We start from the raw sequence: 25,913 nt of genomic DNA on the forward strand, positions 1-25,913 counted from the left end.
GGGAAGAAGGCTGGAGCCAAATACAGGGCAATCTTTGAAGAAAACTTGTAAGAGTCTGCAAAAGACTGGGGCAAAGGTTCACCTTCCAGCAGGACAACGACCCTTAACATACAGCCAGAGCTACAATGGAATGGTTTAAATCAGCGTTTCTCAGCTCTGGTCCTCAGGGCACACTAACAGGCCAGGCTTGTAAGAAAACTAAATTGCATCACAGGTGATATCATTTGTTGCTTAGTGATTGCAGTAGTCTAGTCTGCATTTCCCCAAGGTAATACTTAAAACCTGCTCTGTTAGTGTGCCCTGAGGACTGGAGTTGAGAAACGCTGGTTTAGATCAAAGCATATTAATGGCGAACTCTGGGCGGGCTGTCGCGTGGATTCCGTCTTGTCACTCTACCATGCATGCCTGATTGGTGGCATGCTGCAGAGATGTTGGTTCTTCTGGAAGGTTCTCCTCTCTTCACAGAGAAGCACTGGAGCTCTGTCAATGACCATCAGGTTCTTGGTCACCTGCCTGACTAAGAAGCTCCCCCCCAATCGTTTAGTTTGGACGTGCCCTTCCCCAGATCCCTGCCTCAATACAATCCTGTCTCCGAGGTCTACAGACCATTTCTTGAATTTCATAGCTTACTTTATGCTCTGACATGCACTGTTGCCTGTGGGACCTTATATGTGTGCCTTTCCAAATCCTATCCAATCCACTGAATTTACTACAGGTAGACTCCAAGTTGTAGAAACAACTCCAGGATGATCAGCGGTAACAGGATTCACCAGGGCTCAATTTTGAGTGTTATTGCAAAGGCTGTTAATACTTGTAGTACATAGGATTTTTTTTTTTTTTTTTTTTATAATGCAAAGATTTTAAACAAAGTCCTTTCATGTTGTCATTATGGGGTATTTGTAGAATTTTGAGGAAAATGAATTGAATCCATTTTGAAATAAGGCTGCAACATAACAAAATGTGGAGTGCTGTGAAAAAGTTCCAGATGCACTGTAGAAGTATAAATTGGTATGTATTTTTTTTATTTTTTGGTTACTAAGATTTCTTCTCACTTCCTTTCCTGGGGACAACCTTTACCAGATAGGAAGTTTGCTGTCTAGCTCTGGGCAACGAAAGGGCTGGTAATTGTAAATGACAAGCTACTTTTTTTTAAATAAAATCAAACCATGAGAAGTTCTAATCGTAATACTAAAATCGGTGCACACAGAATCTAGTGCAACTGTGCATAGTAAACTATCGGCTTGTTCTGTTAAACTTTGACAATTTTTAACAACCAGATTCTGTGTGCGCTAGTTTTAGTAAATCTCTAGTACAGCTCTAGTCCAGTGTTGCCGACCTACCAGATGGAAATTTACTGACACAACACCCAAAAGTTACTGGCACAGCCAAGTTTTACTGGCATGTCCAAAAGTTACAAAATTAGTTTGTGTAAACTTCAGTATCATAGACTCACCTATAGGTACAAGTTACAGAGGAAGCTTTACTTCTACCTCATTTAAGGCAAAAACATTTCTTATTTTCGATACAGTAAGTAGGTCAGGGACAGGACTCAGGAGAGCAATAGATTAGAATGGGCAGGCACACACACACGAAATTGACACTCACCGTGGCACTGACCAGGGTGAAGCAGCATAGATGACACGACAAGTCCCCTCTTGAGTCAGTCTCCATGCCAAGTGGTCCCTTCAGTCCAAACAGCACTGACAGTTCCGCTCCTGGCTTGCCTTGCTCCCGTCCCACAGACCTGCGCTCTAGGCTCCGGCCGCTCCGCTCCCTTGCACCATGACCTCACACAACCCCTGCTCAGGCATCGTCGCTGCCAGGCCCGCCTCAACACACTGTAGCAGGATGGTCTCAGCCGGCTCCCGACTGAACTTGCACATGCGCAGTTCATACCTGAGCGGCACATCCATAGTTTTTACTGGAAACCTTTCAAAGGAGAAAAGTGACCATTTTTTACTGGCTGTTGGCAACACTGCGCTAGTCCCTGCATGCAAGAATGGCTGCTCAGGATGCTGCAGAAAATAAGAGCCACCCTGAAATGGCAAATCTGGGGCAGCAGTCATATGATCTCCAGGAATGCGCCTCACATTTGGGCGTGATCTGGCAGCGGCAGTATCACCGCCGATGACAGCCCGCTGCTGGTACCATGTGATTGCTGTGACCAATCACAGCAGATCACATGACAGTTGTAAACCATGGTTGGACTTCCTTTAATGCTATCCTTTGTGTAAAATTGTGTTGCTAGCAGTGATCACATGGTACAGACAGGGCCAATCACTGCCTACCTGTACCATGTGATTAGCTGTGGCCATTCAGAGCTAATCACAATTTTCAGTCTTTTTTTTACCATTTTATAGTGCAAAAAATAAACCTAGTGGTGGTTAAATGCCACCAAAAGAAAACTCTGTGAACAAAATAAAATATGGGTGCAATATTACATGACTGCACAATTGTCATTGTGACAATGCTGAAAGCTGAAAATTGGCCTGGGCAGGAACAGGGTAAAAAATTCAAGTTTATGTAAGATTTGCTTTTAAAATGCAATTAATTTCTGAAGAAATGCAGATTCGCATTTATTGGGGTTTTTTTTTTTTTAAGCCTGTAGTGTGGCTTTCACAAACTAAGGGATGATGCACACGGGTGTGTACGGGTGAATTTCAGAGCTATGGGTGTAGCATACAGCCATCTGTGCAAATGAATGACAGGATACAGCTGTATGTGTGGGTATATGCTGATCCTAGTGTAAATATGCCTAAGGGTACATTTTATGCTGCCACAATACCTGCCAAGTGTCTTAAAGGCACACTTTTTGGTAAAAAGTATTAAGAAGCTCCTCCAAGCCAACAATCCGATTTCATATGTGCCCTGGGGATTTGAATGTGAGTGATACAGGAGTTGGGAAGATGCACATTCCCAGTGACCCTGTGAGAGCCTCTCTGAATTCATGCTGCAGTCCATTTAAATGATTTCTACTTGAATGAAACCATTTTCAGCACAGCTGCATAGCATAGTAGCTCGGTGATGGGCTTGACTTCACTTGTGGCCAAATTTAGCCCTTGTGCACATGGATGTACAGGGGCCACACTGCCTGCAGAGTCTGTAATTTCTATCCTGGGACATGCAGATGCGGCTCTATGCAGTTGTGTGCTGGGGGATGTGTAAAGCACCCATGGGGATGTTTGAACCAAATGCTCATTGTATGCATTTGGAGCATACGCTTGTGCAGGTGCTTTACTGAAGCCCAGCGCCACTACGTACAGTTGCATCTTCTAATTAACTAGTTCAGGTCCGCCCTATAGCAGTTTTACTGCTATAGGGCAGCACCTGTGCACCAGATCATATGTATATGTACACATCTGGGTAGGGGGTGCACATGCGCACCAGCAGTGGCTCACATCCGATGTGATTACAGAGCAGAAGCCGATCGGTGGGTGCATGGTACCCGATGTCCTCCAGCACCTGCCGATCGCTAAGCAGAGAGGCAGAGTGGTGATCCTCCTATGTAAACAAGGCAGATCGCTGTTCCTATTTGTCAGTGTAGTAAAACACTGATTAACCGTTTGATCGCCCCTGATGTTAAACCCTTCCTAGCCAGTGTCATTAGTACAGTGACATAGCATATTTTTTAGCACTGATCACTGTATTCGTGTCCCTGATTCCCAAAAAGTCAGTGTTAGAATGTTCATTGCAATATCACAGTCCTGCTAGAAGTCACTGATCACCGTCATTATTTGTACAAAAAAATCGCAATAAATCTATTCTATAGTTTGTAGATGCTATAACTTTTGCACAAACCAATCGATATGTGCTTATTGGGATTTTTTTAATAAAAATATGTAGCAGAATACATATTGGTCTACATTAATGAAGAAATTTAGATTTTATTTTTTTTTTTATAGTTTGATATGTTTTTATAGCAGAAAGTAAATCTACACTGCTCAAAAAAATGAACACTTTGAAAACACACAAGATCTCAATGGGGAAAAATATCATGCTGGATATCTATACTGATATGAACTGGGTGATGTGTTAGGAATGAAAGCATCAAAGAAGAGAAAAGTGTCAACACAGGATGACACTGTGGACACTCAAATTAATACGTGCCACGTCCTAATCAAAATATTTATGGAGGGGATAGGGACAATGGACTTTATTGGCACTAACAACCAGACAGTTACGTCATAAAATTCAAAATATTTTATTGAAAAATCATTAAAAAACATATATACGTATGTGTACCACCACAGGTGCAAAACAAGAGAAATAAATCAAATAACATTCACATTCAAATTCAAAAAGCACACATTAAAAGGCATATATAACCTCCAATAGCCATAGCCTCTAAAGCCCTCTACATAGACCAAGTATACCATGATGGAGCTGTACAAACTGAAAGCTGTGGAAAAGCCCTGGGGCTATTTCTGGTATGGTAGTATGGAGCTTGTAGGCAGATTCATCGACAGTAGAGGTAGAGAGGCTTGGTATTTGGGTGTTTGAATTCGGTCAGAAACAAACTCTACATGTTTCGCGCATTTAGCGCTTCTTCAGGAGTTTAAATATTAGCTGAACAATTCTACAAAGGTATAAAGAGAAACACATTTAGAATTAAATACACATGCCATTAAGCCAAATATGTATATACATATCTGTTTTGTCGCCTTCCGAGGAAAAGGGAAAAAGAGGAGGGAGGGGGAAAAAAAAAAAAAAACGGGTGGAAAGAAGGGGGAAGTGAAAGGAAGGGAGGGGGAGGGGAGGGAAAGAAAAGGGAGAAAAAGGGGGGGGAGAACGGGGAAAAAAAAAAACAGATCTATGTTTTGTCGCCTTTCCTCGGAAGGCGACAAAACATAGATATGTATATACATATTTGGCTTAATGGCATGTGTATTTAATTCTAAATGTGTTTCTCTTTATACCTTTGTAGAATTGTTCAGCTAATATTTAAACTCCTGAAGAAGCGCTAAATGCGCGAAACATGTAGAGTTTGTTTCTGACCGAATTCAAACACCCAAATACCAAGCCTCTCTACCTCTACTGTCGATGAATCTGCCTACAAGCTCCATACTACCATACCAGAAATAGCCCCAGGGCTTTTCCACAGCTTTCAGTTTGTACAGCTCCATCATGGTATACTTGGTCTATGTAGAGGGCTTTAGAGGCTATGGCTATTGAGGTTATATATGCCTTTTAATGTGTGCTTTTTGAATTTGAATGTGAATGTTATTTGATTTATTTCTCTTGTTTTGCACCTGTGGTGGTACACATACGTATATATGTTTTTTAATGATTTTTCAATAAAATATTTTGATTTTTATGACGTAACTGTCTGGTTGTTAGTGCCAATAAAGTCCATTGTCCCTATCCCCTCCATAAAAAAAAGGAATGAAAGCATGCCACATCGGTAAATGGAAATGAAAATTATCAGCTTACAAAGGGCTGATTTGTGCAATTGCCTTGACTCATAGACCCCATCGGGGAGGTTTAACATTTATGCGTCTAGAGACGTGACAGCGCTGCTGAGTGTGATTGACATATGTGCCTTCTGGCCACTGGAGGTAAATTACACTGTGAGAATATTACAAAGGGCTGAATTCAAAGACACCCCAAAAGTCAAAGTGAAAAAATGATGCAGGCTAGTCCATTTTGCTGAAATTTTAATTTCAACTCAAAATGGTACTCCAGTAGTTTGGCTCCCACGTGCTTGTATGCATGCCTGACAACTTCGGGGCATGCTTCTAATGAGACAATGGATGGTGTCCTGCTGTATTTCCTCCCAGATCTGGACCAGGGCTTTACTGAGCTGAACAGACTGAGGTACAACCTGGCGACGTGAGATGGACCGAAACATAATGTCCCAGAGGTGTTCTATTCGATTTAGGTCAGGCAAGCATGGGGACCATTCAATGGTATCCATTCCGTCATCCTCCAGGAACTGGCTGCATACACTCGCCACATGAGGCCAGGCGTTGTTGTGCACCAGGAGGAACCCAGGACTCACTGCACCAGCGTAGGGTCTGATCATGGGTCCAAGGATTTCATCCCGATACCTAATGGCAGTCAGGGTGCTATTGTCCAGCCTGAAGAGGTCTATGCATCCCTCCATGGATATGCCTCCCCAGACCATCACTGACCCACCACCAAACTGGTCATGCTGAATGATGTTACAGGCAGCATAACCTTCTCCACGGTTTCTCCTTTGACATATGTGACATGTGCTCAGTGTGAACCTGCTCTCATCTGTGAAAAGCACAGGGCGCCAGTGGCAGACCTGTGAATTCTGGTGTTCAATGGCAAATGCCAATCCAGCTCCACTGTGCCAGGCAATGAGCACAGGGCCCACTAGAGGATGTCGGGCCCTCAGGCCACCCTCCATGAAGTCTTTCTGATTGTTTGGTCAGTCATTCACACCAGTGGCCTGCTGGAGGTACTTTTTTAGGGCTCTGTGCAAGGAGGAACAGGATGAGCACTGCCAAAGGAGCAGATACAGGTCCTGCTCATGGGTTAAGGACCTTCTACAGCTCTGTCCAGCTCTCCTAGAGGAACTGCCTGTCTCCTGAAATCTCCTTCATGCTCTTGAGACTGTGTGCTGAGAGACACTGCAAACCTTCTGGCAATGGCATGTATTGATGTGCCATCCTTTAGGCGTTGGACTGCCTGTGCAACCCCTATAGCACAGGTGTCAAACACAAGGCCCGCGGGCCGAATGCGGCCCCCCAGGCCATTTCATGTGGCCCTCGTACCTCTCCTGCACCTGCGGCACCCCCCTTGTCTCTGCCCCCATCTTGTATCTGTAGTCAGCAGCAGAGAGGACAGAACTCCTTTGCCAGATCCTGCACGTCTCTGCGCACCTGCAGAAAGGCTCATCTTTGCCCACCCCCCTTCTCAGCAGTCCGCAGCAGATAGGAGGGCAGAACTCCTACAGATCCTGCACCAATGTGCAGGCTGCAACACCACCTTACCTTTGCCTCCCCTGGTCCCAGCATTCAGCAGACTCTGGTTCTCCTTCAGACCCTGCACTTCTTCCAAGATCCACCCGCATCTTCTTCCTGGCAGCAGCACAAGGTAAGGGGTTGCATTGTGATGTAAGGAAGAGTGGGTGACTCTTGACTTCTGATGGTGGGGGTTTCTTGACATCTCTTGTAAGAGTTTAAGGGGGCGTGGGGTGCTCTGGACATCTAATCCTACAGATATAACCGGCCCATTGAGGGCAACCATATTGCTGATGCGGCCCGTGATGAAATTGAGTTTGACACCCCTGGTCTATAGGGTCCAGATATCGCCTCATGCTACCAGTGACACTGACCCTAGCCAAACTAGTGAAAAACAGTCCAAAAAGATGAGTAGGGAAAAATGTCAGTGGCCTCCACCTCTGTACAACCATTCCTGTTTTGAAGGTTCTCATCGTTGCCCATTTAGTGCACCTGTTAATTTCATTAACACCGAAGCAGCTGAAACTGAATAACCTCTCTGCTACTTAAGGCCCCTTTCACACATACAGTCCGTTCAGTTCATCAGTTCAGTCACGTCAAATGTATCAGTTTTTCATCCGTTTTTCGTCAGTTGTCATCAGTTTTTCATCCGTTTTTCGTCAGTTGTTATCCGTTTTTCATCCGTTGTCGTCCGTTTTTCATCCGTTGTCATCAGTTGACATCAGTTTTTCATCTGTTGTCATCCGTTGTCATCAGTTGACATCCGTTTTTCATCCAATGTCATCCGTTTTTCGTCCGATCCGTTTTTTTGACGGATGAAAAATAGGGCATTCATCCGTTCAAAAAAACGGACATTGACGGAAGTGAATGAAAACGGATGTTAACTGATGATCATCAGTTGTCATCCGTTTTTACATAGAGATGAATTGATGTCCGTTTTTCATCCAACGGATGGATGAAAGACGGACAAACGGACAGCATGTGTGAAAGGGGCCTTACTGACCAGATCAAAATCCCTGGAGTTTGACTTGATGCTACACTCTGATTAAAAAGTTTTCCTTTAACTTTTATGAGCAGTGTATGTTGTGTTTTTTTTTTTTTTTTTCAGAATTGTCTTGTTTATAGAGCAAAAAAAATTGAGGTGACCAAATACCACCAAAAGAGCTCTATTTTTTGGGGGAAAAGGACATCAATTTTATATGGGTACAGTGGCCCACGGCCACCCAATTGTCAGTTAACCACATTAAGACCGGAAGATTTTACCCCCTCCCTGACAGGCCCTATTTTGCATTTCAGCACTGTTACTTTAACGGACAATTGCGCGATCGTGCGACGCTGTACCCAAATGACATTTACGTCCTCCTTTGTTTCCCACAAATGGAGCTCTTCTTTTTTTTTTTTTTTTTTTTGCGGGACTGCGAAATCGGACCCCTAACTGACATTTTTGAAACTTTTGGGGATCAGTGACATTACTACAGTAATCAGTGCTAGCAATATGCACTGTTACTGTAGTAATGACACTGACAGGGAAGGGGTTTACACTGTTGATGATCAAGGAGTTAAATGTATGCCTCATGCCTACTGACGGGGGGGTTCTGACTCAGACAGAGATCGCAGGTTCAGCTATGCTGAAACCTGTGATCTCCTCCTGTCTGTCACTGAGAAGATCCGCCTGCTTTGTTTTCATAAGCAGGCGGGTCTTCTCACCATTTCCACGATGATCGGGGAAGGGAGGCGGCAATTGCCTCCTCTCCTTCCCCAGCCCGACTCCTGCTGTGTCTAAACACGTAGGTCTAAGTTGCTGGACCCAGGAGGGCCGCACCGCCGCAGTAGGATTACTGTGAGCAGTCGGCAAGTGGGTAAAGAAGCGCAGTTGCATGCAGTCTTCTACAAATCTCCAATTTTTTATATATTTTTTTCTTCCTGCTGCAATCTGCCTTCTGGTAGCAGGTGACTACATTTGTTCTCTATGGTCCCACTGTATGTAGAAAGGTAGCCACCCTCTTTCTCGCTCCTAAGATGGGCTAGGACTAGGAGTTGTAGTGCTCTTAGAACAGTGCACATAGCTGCAACTGAAGTTGCTTGTGCCAAACAAATGAAAGTGAGAAGAAAAAAGAGGTTCAGAAGTTACAAGGAGGCAGAAAAACGCAAAACTCAGATTTTTATCTCTAACTACGCTAAACTGCTATAAGTGGATATTTGGGTTGCTATGGGTCACAGCATGTAACACCTTTATCCTTTGTGCTGCATTTATTAAATAAGGTTTTGTGGGTTTCTACAAAAGGCTATTAATTCCCACCAGTGTGATTGCTGATTTAGATCTTCCCTGCGATGACTCAACTGCATCTGTATAAACATCTGCAATCTCTCAGTGAGGTCTCTTCCTAACAAACCACATCCTGGTGTGAGCAGACACAATATAAAATCCCCTGCACTGCTGGCCAGATCGGCCCCACAATCCCCGACACTGATACACAATGTGCACAGTGCTCTGTGCTAGCCGCTCTATGCAGCTTGATATTGCCACATTTTGCATCACCCTGGGAAATAGATTTTCTTGGCTCCATACACAGGGGTCTGAAAGCCATCTAGTGCATTATTATTTGCCTAGTTAAGAAATCCTCTTAAATTAGTCGAGTCATTCTAGGCACCTTTGGTTTCCTAATAACAAATGGGACTTGTAGAATAATGTCACAGCTGAATATTGCTAAGTGGGATGTAACTAAGCTTACATTTGTCTATATTGTTTCCTGGGAGAAGCTATATTAAGTAAACCAGAACAAGAATTGGCTAGATTGTATAGATTTTCCAGCAAGTTGGTTATTCTTTTTTTGTTAATGGTGCATCATTGGTTAGGGGAAAGGCAACTGTCCAGTCGGCTTTAGCCCAAGAAAGGATTGCACAGCTGTAGAGGTTAGTAATGTTAGTGTTTAACATGTCTAGTCACCACATGCAGGGCCGGTGCTAGACTACTTTGCACCCTAGGCAAGACTGGCTACTTGCAACCCCCCCCAAAAAAAGACTGTACACATTGCCCCTCTTCCAGTACATAATGCCCCCCTTTTAACCCTACTCTCCCCTTCCTGTACACACTGCCCCCTTTATTCCTACACCCCCCTTCCTGTACACACTGCCCCCCTTTAACCCTACACCCCCTTCATATACACACTGCCCACCTTTACCCTACACTCCACTTCATATACACACTGCCCCCCATTTAATCCTACACTCCACTTCATATACACACTGTTCCCCCTTTAATCCTACACTCCACTTCATATACACACTGTTCCCCCTTTAATCCTACACTCCACTTCATATACACACTGTTCCCCCTTTAATCCTACACTCCACTTCATATACACACTGTTCCCCCTTTAATCCTACACTCCACTTCATTTACACACTGCTCCTCCTTCCTGCACACACTGCTCCCCTTTAACCCTACACCCCCCTTCATATACAAAGTGCCCACCTGTCTAAAGGTGACATCTACCGGGGATGAGGAGGTAACAGGAGAGGAATGTGTTACTGGCCATGGCTGCGCCCTAGGTGCCAGTGCGCCCTAGGCGGCTGCCTGGTTTACCAAGTGGTAGCACCGGCCCTGACCACATGCAATCCTTTTTTCATTTGGCACTTTTTGTGTGGCCCTTGGGGCCCCCTGCACCTATTACTGTGTTTCCCTATTGCTCTGTTATAGTAGTGATTTCTAGCAGTCTCCTGTAATGTCTCCAGGCTGACTGTCTCCTGAAGCATGACCACAGTCTCCAACAACTCTTTAAGAATGTGAGTCTGTTGCAGCCTGTCCCCAGTCTCTGGCCCAGCACTCTGTTGCAGCCTGTCCCCAGTCTCTGGCCCAGCACTCTGTTGCAGCCTGTCCCCAGTCTCTGGCCCAGCACTCTGTGGCAGCCTGTCCCCAGTCTCTGGCCCAGCACTCTGTGGCAGCCTGTCCCCAGTCTCTGGCCCGGCGCTCTGTGGCAGCCTGTCCCCAGTCTTTGGCCCGGTGCTCTGTGGCAGCCTGTCGCGCCAGTCTCTGGCCGGGCGCTCTGTTGCAGCCTGTCGCGCCAGTCTCTGGCCGGGCGCTCTGTTGCAGCCTGTCGCGCCAGTCTCTGGCCGGGCGCTTTGTTGCAGCCTGTTGAAATATATACACTGATTTTTTTTTTGTGCAGCCCTTTGACGTAGAGCCACACTGAGGTCCCACATAACAAGAAAAAAGACTGCCACTGTTTTTTTACAGCCTATCCAAACCTAAAAACATGCATATAGCCAGCGTGTTTTTGTTTTTTTCTGTGTGTGTGGTGTTTTTTTTTTTTTTTTTTTCAGGCTTTCCTGAATTTTTTCCTGGGGGTTGTGCTAGTAACCAGCTCATGTTCAAGGCTGACCGAACTCACATACTGAATGTATAGATAACCAGTGTTATTCCCCTTCCCTTCTTTACCTCCATTACATTGGGGAGGTGGTCTGTAGATTAGAAGATAGTGCACAGGAAGCTGCACTGGATTAGACTAGTAGCATCAACAGGTGTTTTTCTGTACTTGCAGAAATTGTAGACTGGCTGGAAAAAGAAAACAAATGCAGCCACCACATCTAAGGGCTAATAGGATACAATATATAGTTATAGTTGGTAAGGGTAAATAAAAACCTGAGACCATCCAGTTCAAACTATGTTGGTATGTGTTAGCCGCAACCATTTCCCGTATCCCTGCATATTGCATTCCCTGAGATGCCCAACTAAGAGGTTGGTTGTTAATTAAAAAAATATATAAAAATTCTCCACTGACACACCAACTGTGGAAGGAAATTCCACATCCTTACTGCTCTAACAGTAAAGAACTACTTTTGCTGTTTAAGGGTAAACCATTTCTCATCTAACATCACTGTCCACGTGTCCCCTTAACCAGTTCATCTCTTTGGATGTACAATGTACGTTCAAAAAGTGAACTTTTGATCACAAGCTGATGGCTTCTGCAGCCACCAATCAGCTTGCATGGGTTTTGTTTAGTGGTCTTCAAAGTGAAAGTGATGCAGCAGCTCCATAGCTGCCAATCCCTTTGCCAGAGCCAGCAGCGCGGTGCCTCCTGCCGTAGCCCACCACAGAAGGGGTTCCTGGGCTCTCCTGCTCTTACCGGAGCCCAGGAACACAGCCGCCGGATAGGGAAGGGAGAGCATTGAGATCGAAGCAAATCCATGCCTCGATCACGCTTGCAAAAAATGAAACTGCAAGTGATGTCACTTCTGGTTTCAAGTGGACCATTTCCTGGCCAGTACAGCCGGCCGACACATTTAACCAAGTCGATCTATGCTTGATTAGATGGTGTGAAGGGCAGGGGAGACATTGGGGGGTCTATTAGACCCCTAATGTCTCCATAAAGAGTACCTGTCACCAGCCCTATAGTATCATAGGGGTTTGCTTCTGGATATCGCAAAGTCACTATACCCTTTTTTTTGTTCCCTTGTGGGTTCTATTGCATTACTCTTCAGGGATAGATACCCTTCATATTGGGCTTAGAAACTGAACACTATAAAAGAAATGTATGTGTGTGCGTATGTGTCTAGGTATATGTGTGTGTGTGTATATATGTGTGTGTATATATGTGTGTGTATATATGTGTGTGTGTGTGTGTGTGTGTATATATGTATATGTATGTATGTATGTGTGTGTGTGTGTGTATATGTATATGTGTATATATATATATATGTATATGTGTATATATATATATATATATATATATATATATATATATATATATATATATATATATATATATATATATATATATATATATATATATATATATAATGCGATATTTGGGGGGTGTTTAACTTGAGTGCAGAGCCTACCAGTAAGCTTAGTCCACGCAGTTGTTGTTTAGGCTACGTTTCCACTATTGCGGCTACTTCTAGCACCATTTTGTAGTATGACTTGTTTGCGGCTACTTCTGGGGACTTCAGTGCGACTTCCTTCTATGAGGGACAAGTTGCACTGAAGTCGGCCCAAAAGTAGTGCAAAAACCTTTTTACAAGTCGCAGCAGTTAGAATGGGCCGAAGTGAAAATAATGGGTTTTGACTTGTGCGACTTGAATGTGTCAAGTCGCAATAGTGGAAACGGAGCCTTAAGGGCTTGTTTGGCCCACTTTTTTTTTTTTAAAGATAAATATAAAGAAACACAAGTCCCAATAACATAACAGTTGCCTTTGCAGGGCTTCAGCTTTCCACAGCAATAATGTAAATGAAAAATCCAAAGCCACCTGGCTCTCTAGAAGCACCGCTGCTCAGGCTTTAAGCCTCGACCTTCTTGACCATCTAACAGAGTTCCTGTAACAACACTGTACAGTGTTAGCACACTTTCTCCAGCTTCCTTGCTGTTCAGCCCAAAGGCTCACCATCTACTCGTACCATGCAGACATGCACCCTTCTCCCTTGCACGCCAGGACTCCTCTGGAGGGTGGAGCCCACAACCCTGGTCCTGTCTGTCTTAAAAGGCAATTAGTGTGCTGGCTGTTCCTAAGACCTGGTCCCAGGATTGGAGATTTCCTCCCACCCAGATCGCTTGGAAATCTCCAGACTCCAGGTCCCCAACTGGACTTTATCCACCATAGGGGAAACTGAAACCCCAGTCTTCTCCCAGTAAAACAGTCCTCCTGGTGCCTCTCGACCTGCCTGGTTGATAATCCTGGGAGAAATGCCTGCTCACCACTAGTTGCACTGCCACAATATATATATATAATTGCCCTGCGCATGCAAACCGTGGTCGCACCACACGTGTGACAAACGTCAGAATGAGAACAATCATTCTAGTAAAAGAGCTTCTAGTTAACTCTAAACTGATGAGCTATAGGGGCCTTTAAAGCTTCACCTATGAAGATTTTGGGGCACCATAGTTTTTGGTGATATCACGTGTGTACATGCAATTTTAAGGCATGGAATGTTTATTTTACCCAAAGATGGCTATTTATTATATTGTGGTGTTTTTCGCACTACATTTTTTTATTTTTTTTTTAACCTTAAATTTTTGCTTTTTAATAAATAGTTGCAAATTATTTCGCAACTGTGATCACCTTTTTTATTCTACAGGGCCTTTGCTTTCAGAAAACATATATAATGTTATAAGGGTTTAAGTAATTTAATTGCTATAAATTACCATTTTTTACATGTATGCGGTAAGAAAAAAAAAGCCCTGGAGGCGAACTGGTTAAGCGAACGGAAACGGATACATTTTCACTCTGTTAGAATCGCCATTTAGATATTTGTATATTGATATCCTGTCTCTTTTCAAGCACCTCTTTTCCAGGGGGAATACGTGTTTAAATAAAATAAAAAAAAATAATTTTGTTTTTGGTTAGACTTACTTAAATTTGGGTGTTTGATTTTTAAACCTACATTTCGCTATCATTCATTAACAGACGCAGCTCCATCTAGTCAGACTATAAGGTTATGCTCCTCCTATCAGGAAAAGGCACTAGGCAGGAAAAAAACTTAACCACACCTAGGGCTGGGCGATTTTGCCTAAAAAAAAAAAAAAATCTTCGATTTTTAAAGAAAAATTCGAGTTTCGATTCGATTTTCGATTTTTTTTTTTTTTTTTTTTTTTCTTTTTTTTTTTTTTCCAATGCACTTAAAAAATGACTGCAGACATCAGATATAGTGTCAAAAGTGCAACTTTATTGCTATTTTTAACTCCTCAAGAGTTAAAATGCGTAGAATTTTTTGACTGTGTTGTTCTTTTAATAGACTACTAGACATTAGAGAGTAAAAGAAGACGCGGGGGCGTCGCGCTGAGCGGGGAGGGAGGAGAGCTCACTGTGTTGAGGGAGGACTGAGGAAGGAGAAGCGCTGTATATGTGTGTCTGACTCTGACGGACCACCGCCGCGCCTGGATCTTGTGACGTCAGCTGCAGGCGGTGCGTGTGCGATGCGGGAACAGGCTGCAAATTCGCAGCCTTCCCGCATTGCATAAGTGTGAACCGGACCTTATGCGATGCGGGAAGGCTGCGAACTCGCAGCCTGTTCCCACATGGCACACGCACCCCCGGCAGTTCACACTGCCATATGCGATACGCTGGGGGTGTCGGCCTCGGTTCACATTTATGCGATGCAGGAAGGCTGCGAATTCGCAGCCTGTTCCCGCATCGCACACGCACCTCCGGCAGTTCACACTGCCATATGCGATACGCTGGGGGTGTCAATGTAATCTTAACGACACCCCCAGTTTGATCGCATATCGCAGTGCTATCGTGCAGTTCGCACAGGATCGGATCGCACAAGTGTGAACCGCTGTGCGATCCGATCCTGATGCTGCTTCCAAAAAGGGTCCTGTGCGAGTTTGGTGCGGGTGCGAATTTAGCCATACAAAGTGTATGGCTAAACTCGCACCGCACAGCCGATCGAATGTAATGAAGGAGCAGTGCGCTCCGACATTACATGCGAACCCGGCACTCGCAGTAGTGTGAACCGGGGCTGAAACGTTTTTTTTTATTAAACTTGACCTTTTTTTGGTTTGAAACGTTTTTTTTTTTTTTTTTTTTTGTTTAACTCGAGTTTTTTTTTTTTTTTTTTTCTACTGCTTTTTATTTAGTATGTTTGTTTGTTTTTTTGAAAATGCTGCAGTAAGAAGAATTCAGACTTTATTACATGTTTTATATTCAATGTCCATGTCTCATTACAAGTTAACTTGGTGTCTTCAGCTTTAGGAAGATGCAAAGTGTGTTCATATCACTGGGAATATTGGTTCCAAAATGGGATTACCACTTCAGTTTTAGCCGACCTAGATAGTTTTCCCTCATTTCCACCATCCCTGGTTGTCCACATTGTATGCCACGTCATATGCTGTTCTCCATACTAGCCACCTACTAGCCACCGAACTCCCCACCGCCGCGCCTGGATGTGACGTCAGCTGCGGGGCGGACGTGCGCCCCGCAGCTGGCATCACATCCAGGCCGGGGAGACTACCTATCACAGCGCACCGCCCACCCCGCAGCTGACGTCACATCCAGGCACGGCGGTGGGGAGTTCGGTGGCTAGTATTGTACAAAAAACTCGAGTTTAACAAAAAAAAATAATTTCCAACCGATAAATCGATTAAATCGATTTATCGCCCAGCCCTAACCACACCTATAGGGGCTGTCCTGCAGGCATAACCCCACACGCCCTGCTATCCTAAAACAGTTTGTTTCTGCCTAGTTTAAGGAATAGGACCTAGCTTCCTGCTGGGACTTTGGTCTTGGCTATTATAGAAAAGTTTTAGTTTGTGACTTTTTTTTTTTTTAATTTTCACTTTATTCCTGAGGAACTACAAGCAACACCTTGCTGAGGTTTCGCACTGGATAATTTAGATCCTTAACCACTTAGCGACCGTCCGCCGCAGTTTTACATTGGTCCTTTGACGCTAAATACCGGGGTTATGGCAGATAGCTGCCATAACCCCGGTATTTTTGAAAGCGGCAGGCGATCAGCTTTCTGGTAAGGGTGGTCCCAGCAGCGGATTCTTGGGATCACCCTTACGGTGCTGCGGAAGAGGTACACCCCCCCCCCCCGTCCCGGCCATTTTCCCCGCTTAACGGACTCGCTGGCAGCAGGGAAAACTATCCGGTCCCGGATCCTGAGACAGGAAGTCGAGTGAGGGCAAGATGGTCCTCCCTCGACTCTATGGTCTTGGAGGACTGGAACGACGTCAAACGTCCTTGCCTAGCAACCAGTTTAAAGGGACGTTTTTTTTTTTTTTTGTTTTTTTGTAGTTGAGGTCTTTTTGACCCCAGACCTCACTATAAAGAGGACCTGTCATGCCTTTGCCCTTGTAATAGGAATAAAAATAACATTTTTATTTATTTCTTTTTTTTAAACTGTGTAAAAATAATAAATAGGAAAAAAAAATGAAAGGCCCTGTCCCATTGGCTCGCACGCAGTAGCGATTTGCATATGGAAGTCCCGCCCACATATGTAAACAGTGTTCAAACCACACATGTGAGGTATCTCTGCGATCAGTAGAGCGAGAGCAATAATTTGAGCCCTAGACCTCCTCTGTAACTCTAAATATTTCTACGATTTCTACAGGTTACCAGCTTAAAGTGTCGCCTATGGGGATTTTAAGTACCAAAGTTTGTCGCCATTCCGTGAGCGTGCGCAATTTTGAAGCATGACATGTTTGGTATCTATTTACTCGGCGTAACATTGTTTTACATTATGGAAAAAAAATTGTGCTAAGTTTACTGTTTTCTTATTTTTTTTAATTAAAAAAAGTGAATTTTTTCCAAAAAATTGGCGTTTGGAAGACCGCTGCGCAAATACGGTGTTGATTAAAAAATATTGCAACAATCTCCATTTTATTCTCTAGGGTCCCTGCTAAAAAAATATATAATGTTTGGGGGTTCTAAGTAGTTTTCTAGCCAAATAAGTGTCAAAAATAGGCCTGGTCTTAAAGTGGTTAAGGTCTCCCAGCCTGGCCAGCGAGCGTGAGCAGGTTATAGTCCAGAACTAGGCCTCGCCACGACGGAGGGGACGAGCCTGCGAGTGGACCGTCTCGCTGGGACGCACAGGACTAAGAACGCCCTTAGTTGCAGCTTCCCCTTGGCTGACAAAACCCCTGGCGGTCTTGGGGCGGATGTGGGCTCTTCCCTGGAATAGTCAGACCTTAGGGGCTCCTTCGGTTCCCATTGCACCTCAGAGGACTAGTCCTGTGTACCCCTCGGCATTCCCCTACCCCTAGCGGGTTTTAACCTTGGGGGGGGGGGGGGGGGCAGTAATAATGCAGCCGTTGTGGTGGTTATTTGAGGGGGTAACTTGTCCTGTGTGGGCCCTTGGGCAGGGACCTTACGATGCCTATTGTTCCAGGCCCCCTTTTGGGGGGTCCTGGCGACCGCATGGTGCGCTGTGGGGGCTGCCATTTTGCTGTGGATCATGATTTTTATATTCACATTTGTTTATATGGGCAGCTATTTTCTATTATTCACCAATGAGTACTCATGAGCGCCCATTTTCCTGAGATCCAAAGGCTGGACAGGCATGCGGCATGGTTATTTGTACAGGAAGAAGAGAAAACTCAGCCTCTATATTTTAGTCATCAGTTTCGTTCTTGCACAGATCGTGCTCAGTCTCCTCTGGTCTGGTAATGTTTTCCTGGGGTTCCCTGTGGGTTTTTCTACATTCACTCTATCTATAATCAGGGATTGTGAGCTCACACTTATAGCAGTGGGACCGCGTTGTTGGTGGTCTTAAAGAGACACTACCCAATTATTTTAAAAAGTGTAAAATGGAGTCCCAGGATCACATTTCACCTGCAGAGACAACCTGGGAGCGATTGCAGGACCTTCTGGTTCTCTGTCTCAGCCAGAGAATGCATCTTTTTTGCAGACGCAGGCCACCATGAGGGGTCTGTGTCTTCGCATTCTGATGGTGAAGAGGACCGGTCGTCCTCAGCCGCCGCGCGGGAACACGCTTTGGTGGAAGCGCTGATAGTTTCAGTGCTGGAAACTTTAAAACTGGCTGCTGAACCCACAGTGCTGGGTATGCAGCTGTCTTTTTGGCTCCCGCAAATCCCGTTAATCGGGCAAGGTGTTCCCTTGCCCAGAATGTTTCATACGATTGTGGATGAACAATGGTGGTGCATTAAGCACATGTTAGTGGTGCCTAAGTGTTTTGCATGCCGTTTCCCCTTTTGTGGAGTCAGTATCCACTGGGTGGACTGTACCACCAAAAGTGGATCCCCTCTGTCCAGGTTGAATAAAGCGACTCTGGTACCGGTGGAAGAGTCTCCAACTTTTGCAGACCCCGTGGATAGATGGGTGGAATCCTTGTCCTGCCATTTACACGTGGTAGAAGATCACATATTATTAAAGACTACCTTTGTGAATGTTTTGGTAGCACAGACTGCTATGGAATGGGGAAGTTACCTAAAAGTAACTTGGAAGCTGAACGCCCCTCCTGCGGTGTTGGAACTACTGGACCAGTTGCCTCAAGCCCTGGTGTTCATGTGTGATACGTCCCTGGATTCAGCCCCGTTGGTGGCCAGGGCATCGGCAGTGGGGATTGCTATTGGGCTTATGGTGTGGCTGAAAAGCTGGCCGGCGGACCAGGCTTCTAAAAAGGCCTTGACTGATCTTCCCTTCTTAGGGGAGAGGCTGTTTGGATCCTTTCTGGACAATATGATCAAAGTTATCATGGGGGCTAAGGGCGCTCATCTTCCCCAATCCTCTAAGGGTAAGGCGCCACGTCCTAGGCGGGGGGCCTTCCTTTAATGTTCGTAAACGTCTTTTTGTGCTTCAGGGTCACAGGAAATGGGTAAATCATTCAGGTCTTCTGGGGGTTCCAAGAAGCCATGGTCAGGGAAAGCAAAGACCGGCCAATCTGGACCTACAGACAAGCCCTCGTCTGCATGAAGGGGTGCCCTCACCCGATTCTGGGGTGGGGGGATGTCTTTGTTTCTTTCTGGAACCCTGGACCTCCTTGATTCAGGACAAATGGGTTCACAAACTGATCTGACCTGGGTACAAGATCGAATTCCGGTCTTGCCCGTCGGACAGGTTCTTCCCTTCCAATCTTTGACTATCCCCAGCCCAGTTAAGGGACTTGCGAGGGGCAGTACACGATTTGCTGTTGCAAGGAGTGATTGTACTGGTTCCTTTTTCAGGATAATTTTCAAGGATTTTATTCTAACCTCTTCACCGTGCCCAGGAAGGAAGGCAAGGTGCGTTCCATCCTGGATCCCAAGGCCCTGAACCACTTTGTGCGGGTACAGACGTTTCGGATGGAATCCATCCACGTGGTGGTGGCATCGCTACACCAGGGAGACTTCTTAGCCTCAATGATATAAAAGACGCATATCTACACATCCCTATTTACGCTGGACACCAGCGGTTTCTTCGTTTTGCGGTCACAGAGGAGCATTATCAATTTGTGGCATTACCCTTTTGGTCTCGCCTCAGCTCCCAGAGTGTTTACCAAGGTCTTGGCACCAGGATTGCGGTACTGGGGTACCTAGAGGATCTCCTGTTGAGAGCGGACTTTCCTTCAGTCTTGTTGGGAGATCTGACGGTCACTGTCAGAACTCTGCAGGATTTCGGTTGGAACATCAATTTCAAGAAATCCATGCTGACACCTGTCTTGAGACTGGATTATCTGGGCTTGACTCTGGATTCAGCCTTGGACAAGGTGTTTCTTCCCCCGGACAAGCTGCAAAAGTTGCAGGAGGCGATTCGGTTGTTGTTGGCGAACAATCTGTTACCTCCTCGAGTTTGCATGCGGGCCTTGGGTCTGATGGTATCTGCTTTCTAGGCGGTTCCGTTTGCTCAGTTCCATACCAGACTTTTGGAAAGGGAGATTCTTGTCAAATGGAACAAGGATCCAAAGTTCTTGGACTTTTTGATTTGGTTAAGCCACTACACAGTCTGCTCTGTTGTGGTGGATTCAGTCTCCAGCACTAGGCTTGGGCAAGTCCTTCCTTTTTGTTTTGGACGGTGGTGACCACGGTACCTGGACAATGGGGTAGAGTCAAAACTTCCAATTAAATGTTTTGGAGCTCAGAGCAATAAAGCTGTCTGAGCCATTATACGACTCGTCTGCAAGATTGTCCGATTCTGATTCAATCAGACAACGCCACGGCTGTGGCTTGCATCAATCACCAGGGGGGCACCAAGAGTGTCTTGGTGGCCGAGTTTCGGACTTGGGCGGAAACATTTTATTCCAGCCCTCTCTGCTGTACACATTCCAGGTATGGAGAACTGGCAAGTGGATTACCGGAGTCGTCGAGGGAAGTGGTCCCTTCACCCGGAGGGGTTTCATCTCCTATGTGTTTGGTGGGGGACTCCCGAGGGTAGATCTTTGCTTCTCGCCTCAACAAGAAGGTTCAGGGATTCATAGCCAGGTCTCGAGATCCTCTGGCCGATGCCACAGACGCTCTGGTACCCCCTTGGGGTCGGTATCGGCTAATTTCTGCCTTTCCTCCCTTGAAACTCCTGCCAAGGCTTCTGCGCAGAATAAAGGTGAAAGGGATTCCAGCCATTCTGGTGGCTCCGGATTGGCCTCACCCATCTTGGTACGCAAGGCCTAGTATGGTTGGTCGCGGATGCTGCTTTGAGACTTCCTCTCAGAGAAGATCTGTTGTCTCAAGGTCCAATCTTCCATCCTGCTTTAACAGTCGCTGGCTTTAACGGCATGGCTGTTGTAAGCCAGGTGTTGAGAGATGGAGGTCTTTCTGACGCTGTGATTTGTACACTGATGAAGGCTTGGAAGTCCAACTTCTAGGAAGCTATATCATCGCACATGGAAATCGTATATTTCAGGGTGTGAATCACTGAAGGTGCACCCTCGCTTGTTTTTGATAGCTAGGGTCTTGACCTTTCTGCAGAAAGGAGTTGAACAGCAGTTGGCTTTGGGCACGATCAAAGGCCAAATGTCAGCTTTGGCTATATATTTCCAACGCCCGTTAGCTATGCATTCTTTGATTCGTACCTTTTTTTTTTAAACAGGTAGTGCACCATATTGCTCCTGCGAGGAAGGTCCTTGCTACCTCCGTGGGACCTCAATCTCAAAAGCCTCCTTTTGAGAACATTCGGGAGATTTCTCTGCTTTCGTTGTCCCAGAAGGTTGCCTTCTTGGTGGCTATCACTTCCACTCGAAGAGTTTCTGAACTGGCAGCATTGTCCTGCCAATCACCTTATCTGGTGATACACAGGGATAAAGTGGTACTTCGACCTAATCAGTCGTTTCTACCTAAAGGTTGTTTCTGATTTTCATCTGAATGAAGACATTGTGTTGCCTTCACTTTGTCCGAAGCCCAAACATTCTAAGAAATTTGTGTTGCACTCTTTGGGAGTGATTCAGGCGATCAGATTCTGGCGATCAGATTCTATCTGGAGACCACTGAGTCTTTTTAGAAAATCTTTTTGTCCTTACCGAAGGATCTCGTAAGGGATTGGCTGTGTCTGTGGCGACCATATCCAGATGGATCAGGCAGATGATAGTTCAGGCCTATTCACTGAAGGGTCAGGTTCCTCCTTTTCCCGGTGAAGGCGCATTCTATGAATACTGAGTGCCTCTTGGGCTTTTTGCCATCAGGCAAGGCAGCAACTTGGCCGTCTGTGCATACGTTTGCAAAATTCTACAAAGTAGAGGTGTTGGCATCCTCGGATGCTTCCTTTGGCCGCAAGGTTTTGCAGGCTGCTGTTTAAAGAGAACTGTTTTTTTTTTTATTTTTTTATTTGAGGGTGTATTGTATTTTTAGGGTGAACTCCAGTTGTTCCTGGTTGAGCTCTGTTACCTGGTTGGCTAAGTTTAGCCTTTTGGGGATTTGCGTTTCCATTTGTGTTGTCTTCCCACCCCTCATGAATACACTGCTTTGGGACATCCCTATAGTCTGACTAGATGGTGTTGTCTGTCGAACGATAGAACTGGATTTTTGTAAGAACTTACCGTAAAATCCTTCCTTTTCTCTGAAGTTCGCAACAAACGGTTTGATGGTGTGTGTGGGGTTATGGCTGCAGGGACAGCCACCATAGGTGTGGTTAAGCCTTTTTCCTGCCTGGTGCCTATTCCTGATAACCCTATAGTCTGACTAGATCGAGCTGCGTCTGTCGAACTTCAGAGAAGAGGATTTTACGGTAAGTTCTTACAAAAATCCAGTTATTTACCTCATTGCTGCAGCTGTTTTACATTGGCCACAAGACCAGGAACTGAGTAATACCATGACAGCTGACACTCAGCTCGCAGCAGAGAGCAGTAACTGTCAGTCCCCTCTACTCTGCTGACAGTACTCGCTGGGCTGGGGAGGGGGCAGGTGTGGCGGAGTCTGGCTCCTAGCTGTGTGCAGAAAGGTATAGCTAGTTGTCAGGCAGCAGGGTGTATCCTGACAATATTGTTGGGGTCCTTCCGGGTACTGATCTTTGATCGCATCTGTAAGATGCTGATATTGTACACTGAGCAGCATGTGTCCCACCTCAGTGCAGCATTGTCAGGCAGGGAAGACATGTTAATGCAGAGCAGGCATAGTATGGCTCTTTTGCATTAATTTATTTTTTTTATCTCCTTTTCAAGGGTACTTGTTCGTCATCCTTGCACCACACAAGCTGCGCAAGCAGCCTGGATCTTCATCTCACATTCAGTAAAAGCTCTTTCAAGTGTAACAATATGGCCATTCAATATTTAACCTTGTATCCGTAAAAGGCTTGTAGCTTTTCACAAACTGACTGCAGTAATAATGGCAGGAACACACTGGAATTTTAGCTTTTTCATTGAAGCAGCAAAAAATATAATACACCTTACCAAAATGATCCTTTCCTTTGTACTGGATAGTTTGAGATGATGTCATCTATTGTCAGTATTTTTATTCACTGCATGGAAGGCCAGTGACTTATCTTAGGCCCGTCTACCTTAGCCTTTTTACCCCAGAGGAACACTTACGTTTCAGGTCACAGAAATCCAAGCTAAGACTCATTTTTGGAGACCCAGGAAAAATACCACTTTATTCTGACCACCATTGTAAAGGGGGCATTATTCCTACTAGCCACCAGTGTACCCTGTTTACCAAAAGGATCATGTATGTTGTACAGCGGACTCTGGCAAGTGTTGGCCACAGAGTAAGCAACCCCCTAGGACCCCCATTTCTGAAAAACTGTCTAGTAAGGGTCCTTTTACTGGGACAGGAAGGAATTAAGAGCAACTTTTTTTTACTTCCTGTCTTATTAGCACCAGAGGTACCACGGCCGAAAATGCGCTGTCTGCTGTTGGAAGCATCATACTAACAAGCCTACAATCGGCCGATCGGTTGGCGGCCGAATATTTACGTCCGACAATCGGTACGTGTGTACGGGGCTTAAAGGCCTGGCTCTGCTTTAATTCATCCCAAAGGTGTTCTATGGGGTTGAGGTCAGGACTCTGTGCAGGTCAGTCAAGGTCCTGCACACTAAACACTCTCAACCATGTCTTTATGGACCCTTGTTTTGTGCACTGGTCCAAATCATTTGGAGGGGGGGGGTTATGGTGTGGGGTTGTTCTTCAGGGATTGGGCATGGCCCCTTAGTTCCTGTGAAGGGAGTTCTTAAGGGGTCAGCATTTTTCTAAGGGGCCAAGCCCAATCCCTGGAGAAGAAACCCCACACCATAAACTCCCACCACCCCCTCCACCAAATGATTTGGACCAGTGCACAAAGCAAGGCCTGCCACAGATTCCTGACCTCAACCCGATATAATACCTTTGTGATGAATTGGAATGGAGTCTGTGAGCCAGGCCTTCTCATCCACATCAGTGCCTGACCTCAAAAATGTGCTTCTGGAAGAATGGCCAATCATTCCCATATACACACTCCTTAACCTTGTGGAAAGCCTTCCCAGAAGAGTTGAAGCTGTTTATAGCTGAGAAGGGTGGGCCAACGCATTATTGAACCCTACAGACTAAAGCCTAGTACACGCACAACGATTATCGGTGGACCGATCGTCCGTCTTTTTTTGTCCAGAGTTGTTTTGTTGGTTGGAATGTGCCTAGACTGCACACAAATTTTCTCGCCCGACAAAATTCTACTTCAGAAGTGATGTCATGTGTTGGGTTGCTTTCTTTGTGTTCTTTCTTCTCTGAGCATGCCCAGTCTTGCTCATAAGATTTTTCCCTGTTGAAATCTGTACTGACTGCACGAAAATCGGCCGTGTTTTGACGGCGGACAAAAATTTTATAGTCTGCACACCAGATTTTTTTCGGCCGAAAAGTCTGAGTCGGTTGTCAGAAGCATCATACTAACAAGCCGAAAATCGGCAGATCGGTCATTGGACGAAAATTCCCTGCCCGATTTTCAATGCTTAAGACTGGGAAGTTCATGTGCGTGTAATGGCGTCCCAATGCTTTTAGTAATATGGTGTGTGTCGAGTTGACAGACGGCACCATCTGTCAAGCTTGGTCATACATGTCAGTGGAGCAATCACAAGCCAAACCTATTGTAGCCACACCCTGAAGAGCGATTCACTGCAGATCACTTTTACAAGAATGGGCAAGTGTGAATTGTGTGAGATTTTAAGCTGACCATAAATTAATCAAGATTTGGCAGAATTTCAGTTCATTTATTGCTGTCCATTTCAAGAGGAGTCAAGCTAGTGATAAACTTTCCTCACATGAGAACATTGGAAAGCAGTGGTGGCTGGTGCCCCCCCATCCATGCGTCCGGCCCCCTAATCTACATGCAGGGCGCTGGACACATGGAGTTCAATGAGGCTTTTTTTTTTTTTTTTTTAACCATGTGATTAGAGCCAGAGGCTCTAATAGGCTAAAAAAAAGGGTGGGCTCTGCGCCCCGAGCCCACCCAATTGTGTGACAATAGCGAATGAATATTCGCTATTGTCACACAGATCCTCCTCCTGGCCAATCAGGAAGCGGGTCCGGAGACCCGATTGGCCGAAAGGAGAAGCCATGCCATTGGGCATGGAGGATGGAGGAGACACAGAAGACTGAGGGGGAAGAAGCCGAAGCCGCCACCGTTTGCTGCTGCTGCACATGTCCAGGCAGGGTGAGTGAACCTGGGGGGGTTGTATGGTGCGGTTCGTCTATCGCCCCCTGGCCCATGGAGCACCTGCCGCCACTGTTGGAAAGTATGTTCAATCAGCACATACAACAGCCAATTATCTGCTGAGCTGATCAGTGTATTCTAATTGGGGAGGGGCCTTGTTATCAGAATGCATTAGCGCAGCGGAGAGGAGTCCTTCATCCACCTCAAATGTGTGGATGGTGGAATCTGTTTGGGTTTGTTTGTTTTTTTGTTTTTTGTTTTTTTTTTCTTTGATCAGTCCTGTGGCTGTCAAAAAAAAAAAAACAAATCTATGGTCAGCTTAAGGGCTCTTTCACACGGTCCGCCTCCGTAGGCGGATCCGTGTTGCTCAGCGGGGATCGATCCGCGATCCCCGCTGAGCCGGCGGATGACAGCTCCGTCTCCGCTTGCAGAGCGGAGAGGGAGGTGTCTCAGCCCCCGCTGCCCTCTATGGGGGATCGGATGAGAGCGGACCGCCTGTCCGCTC

The 25,913-nt window shown here is 45.6% G+C and overlaps 1 protein-coding gene across 1 annotated transcript in view; it reads left to right on the forward strand.

Moving 5' to 3' along the window:
* Positions 1-25,913, forward strand: part of VGLL4 (vestigial like family member 4) — a 167,396-nt gene that overhangs the window by 45,289 nt on the left and 96,194 nt on the right. The window lies entirely within an intron of this gene.

This window comes from Pelophylax lessonae, assembly GCF_965119305.1.
Source record: "Pelophylax lessonae genome assembly, chromosome: 8".
Classification (NCBI taxonomy): Eukaryota; Metazoa; Chordata; class Amphibia; order Anura; family Ranidae; genus Pelophylax; species Pelophylax lessonae.